The sequence below is a fragment of the Falco cherrug genome, chromosome 16 (assembly GCF_023634085.1).
Source record: "Falco cherrug isolate bFalChe1 chromosome 16, bFalChe1.pri, whole genome shotgun sequence".
NCBI lineage: Eukaryota > Metazoa > Chordata > Aves > Falconiformes > Falconidae > Falco > Falco cherrug.
The window spans coordinates 3,113,895-3,118,244 of NC_073712.1; positions in this window are offsets into that span (position 1 = coordinate 3,113,895).

Sequence of the window (4,350 nt, forward strand, 5' to 3'; positions counted from 1 at the left end):
GGTGGGTGAGGAGAGCTGTCCCCAAGCCACTGCAGCCCCAGGTCTGGGGCTGGCCCTGGGGTCTTCCAGGCGCAGCACTCGCTCAGGTCTTCATCCCCTCCCCAGTATTTCCCCAAAGGCAAATCAGAAAATTATTATAACATCTTGGAGATCCATCAAGGGAGGAGGTTCCCCTCATTCATCTCTCATAGCAAACCAGGACTCACAGAAGCCATATTGTTCCTTTTACATTTTCCTCTTCCCCCTTCCCCCCCCCCCCCCCCCTTTCCTGGGAAGTCAGTTTCACCGAGTCTTTGCCCCAGAAAGATCTGTCATCACTGCTGCGTGCTCCAGAGCACTTACACCACCAGCCTCCCTCCTCCCTCCCCTTGGGCACAGCTCTGTGCCCATGAGGCTGGAGGTAGCAAGCACCATCCTGCCTTTCCATGGGCTACTTCAAATAAAAAGAGAGGCTTTAAAAGTGCTGGGTTTGTTTAAGGGGTGGCCATGGGCTGGGGCAAAGACTTTTAACCGTCCTGTAAACTGATTTGCAGGGGTGGAAAGGTTTAACCCCCTCCTGCACCACTGGGCTGGCTGGAAGCGGTGGGCAGAAATAGCTCTTGGCCAGCAGCCTGGCTCGATAACGCTCCTGGGGCTCCCTCAGGTTTAAAATAAACCCAGTGCATGTTGAGGAAGATGCAGCAGCGAAGAGGCAAAGGGTCTGGGCTGGGGCACGGGGGCAGATGCCGGCACCCTGCAGCGATCCCGGCGCGGGCAGACCTCTGCTCTACCCTGCAGCTGCACCAGGGACGGCGGGCGGAGAGCTTGCCAGGGCTTGGACATGTTTTCTCTTCCATCAAGTGATGTCTCAGCAGCTCCTCTGCACCAGGGAAGCACAAAAACCCGTTAGCACCCTGCTGTGCCAAGGTACTGGCTTGGCTCCTACACTGCCTGCAGGCAACATCTGGCTGGCATCTGGCAGAGCACTGAGTGGGGCCTGACCCCTTTGGCCACTGCGTGGGAGCCTGCAGCCTCATGAACGTGGCATCTACCCGGGGCAGAGGGGAGCCAGGGGACGTCTGCATGCCAGACACACTTGCTGATGACCACAGACACCATCCGTGACTCACTTTCTCCCTTGCGCATGGGCCACACTGCCCACCCGCTTTTAAACCCACTCGGGCTGCCGAGGCTGAGATGTGCTTGGTGGAGAGGGTCAGCCCACAGGGGAGCAGCCACTGCTTTGTCCACCCTCCCGGATTTGCTGGTATAAATTATCTTCGAGGAATTTTTTCTGTGCTGTGTCATTGCTGCCGAGTATCTGCTGCAAAGCCTAGATGGGGATGCATCACCCTGCAAAAGTGTGGTGCTCCCTGCTCTCCAAGTGGCTTCCCAAGGGCCACGGATCCCGTTAAATGGGAGAGAAACTGAGCACAAGTCAGGGAGCAGCCTGGTACCCTCAGTGAAGTCCCGCCGGGTCTCTGTGTCACCTGGCACATACAGACCAGTGGCCCCAGGGCTGGTGCTATGGGGCGAGCATCACTCTGCAGCATCTCAGCACAGCAGAGGCATCCTTGGAAAAGCTCTGGGGTTTCCCTTTGTCTGGTCCTTCTTTTTTTGCCTTGTGCCATCTTGTCTGGACCCACTGGACCGTGGCATTCAGGGGTCACTCACCCTAATTAATATCTAGTGGACACGTCAGTCCCCTAGGCACACAGCCCTGTGCTGCTGGCACCAGCCGCACTCCTAATTAACTTTCCTAATTAAGAGGCCCCTTTCCATGACGAGAAGGGCTGCAGGATAGTCACCATGATGGAAGAGGTGGAGAAACCCTCAACTTCTCCTGCTGTGAGCACCTGGGATGGCAGCATGGAGCTGCTCTTCATGTAGGCAAACTGTGGCAGGAGAGGGAAAGTTCAAACCCCCAAGACAGGCTGAAGAAAGATGGGTGGAAACGAGCTCCCCACGCCCTGACTTGCCTCCTTGGAAAAGCATTTCTTGGCTGCTGCCAAGCCCTGGGGTGTTCAGTCGGGGTTTGGCCTCGTCAGCCAGGCAGGCTGGCTCAGCCAGCCCCAACACGCCAAACCCTTTGGTGCATCACGCTGGCACGGAGCCGGACACCAACCGTTCCCTCCTGCCATGGCCAAGGTTAGGTTCTGTCCCCATCTCACAGGAGGCGGTGAGGTGGAAAAGCCAGTGCAGGAATACTGAAGCCATGTCGTGTCCCCTCTTTGCCCTCCTTCATCCCACCTCTCCCCCTGCGCCAGGGCTGGCAGTGAGTGTTTGCCCACAGCAGCAGCATTGGACACTTCCTTGGGACCATCACAAACCACTGCAGATCTCAGGCCATTTTGTCCTTGCAAACCCCAGCAAGAGCCTTCAAGACCCTGAATAACCTTCTCAGTGCTTGATGTTCACCAGAAAATTACCTTTCATGGGTTTTTAAGGAATCCCCAACACAAGCCCTAGGCTGGTGTCCAGGAGGATGAGCAGATGATGCCACATCCATCAGGAACGGACTCAGCGCAGCCACCTGCAACATTTGCACGTTCAATCCTGGCAGCCTTTGCCAGGGCCCTGGGACAGTCCCCTTGGGCTGGTGGCAGAGCTCCTACCCTCCTCTGGCAGTCTGGCAGAGTCCCAGCCGGGCAGCTCATTTTGGACATAACATGTTTTTTTCAGGGGTGCTGCTAAAATTAAGTATGCTGGGGCATGAGTCCAGGGAGGGAGAACAAACTGCAAATCCGCTAAGGAAAAGGAGTGGTTTTCAATCTCTGTTTGGGAGATTTGCATACAATTAGGCCGGGACCTGCCTGCGTTTGCTTCCGCATTGCACTCCCGTGATGAACCTGCCGGTTTTCCTGCTCTGCTCCCAGCCAGAGGTTGATTGCAAGGACAATTACCCTGGGAAGCTGGTGGGCAAGGGGTTTCGGGCTCTCTGAGGATGCACTCTCCTCTGATGGTACCCTGTCCTGAGCACCCCCACCCCACGTGTTGCCCCGGCTTTAGAGCTTCAGCTGTATAGTGAGGTCCCGGCTTCCTGCCTGCGGTGGAGGATGTGTGAGGAGATGCACTGCGAGATGCTCCAGCAAACGCCTCCCATAAATAGCGCAGTGTTCATGTGAGCCCGCCATCCTCAGTTTATTTTTCTCTCTGCAGAGCAAACAGATCGTTCAAATCCAAATATAAGCTCTCCTCACCCTGCTGCTGGCACAGCCCAACAGCCAGAGGTGGCACATTGCCACCATCCCCAGACAGCCCTTGGATGCTCAAACCCACCAGACCTACGCTGGCCACTCAGCCAAGGAGGTGAGGGGGAAGCCCACGGGCCACCAGCTGATGGAGAAGTCCAGCACTGGGTTTGTGATGGTCCCACAGCTGTTCCCATCCCTGCCTTGGCGTGTGCAGCCTCTGATGGAGGAGGGGGTGGAGGGTCAGGGCCAAGGGGCAGATCCAGGTGTTGGGACATCTCTCACCGAGGCAGAGCAGAGCAGGTGGGTACAACCCCAGCCCCAGGTCTTGTCAGAGGAGGGGGAAAGGGCAGGGAGAGGTGCAGGTGGGGTTTGGCAGAGTCCCCGTGCCCCATTTTGGAGGTCAGAGCTGGTCCTGGTCCCTGCAGCACTCGGACAAGGCAGCTCCACTCCCGGGGAGCAATTTATGCAGGATGATCCTTGCAGGTGCCTGGTCATACCTGGGGGTCCCCGGGAGGACTCTGCTGGTTCAGCTCCTCCAGTCAGACCGAGTCCCCATGCGCTACCCAGCCCAGGGGCCAGAATTTGGGGGTGGCCATTTTCCTCGAAACTTCTAGGACCTTAAATAGCTCCCGGGCCATCCTGACCACCAGCTTGGGACCACTCTTCCTCCACAGGCTTCTGCACAAAGACCCTCCGCCTGCCCCAGCAGCTCTGTGCCCACCAACAGACCCCGCGTGAGGGATGCTGCCAGCCCTGCGCCTTCCCCCTCCCCAGCATGGGGTGCAGCCCCACCCCAGCACCCAGGGGTGCCATCCGGAGGGTGAAGGGTGCTTTGGGGCTGAGCCCCGACCCACCCCAGTAGTGATTTGGGGGAGACGCTGTCAGCCGGAGCCAGGGCGAGCAGCGGCTCTTTGGTCGGGGGTCCCGACCCGGGGGGCGAGCCCGGAGCCCGGTGATGCGCTGGGTCCTCGCTCACCCCAGGCTCAGGCTCTGCCCCCCTGCTCGCCCTCCCCCCCCGGCCCCGCCGCTCACACCCCACCTCAAAAACCGGGTTCGGTGTAAAAACGCGTGTGGGGAGCCTGGGGCTGGCTCTGCCCCCCGCCACACGCCCCCGGCCCCTCCCGCGTTCGGCGGGCCCCAGGCCGGGTCAGTCGCCCTTTAAAGGGCCGGGGGCGGC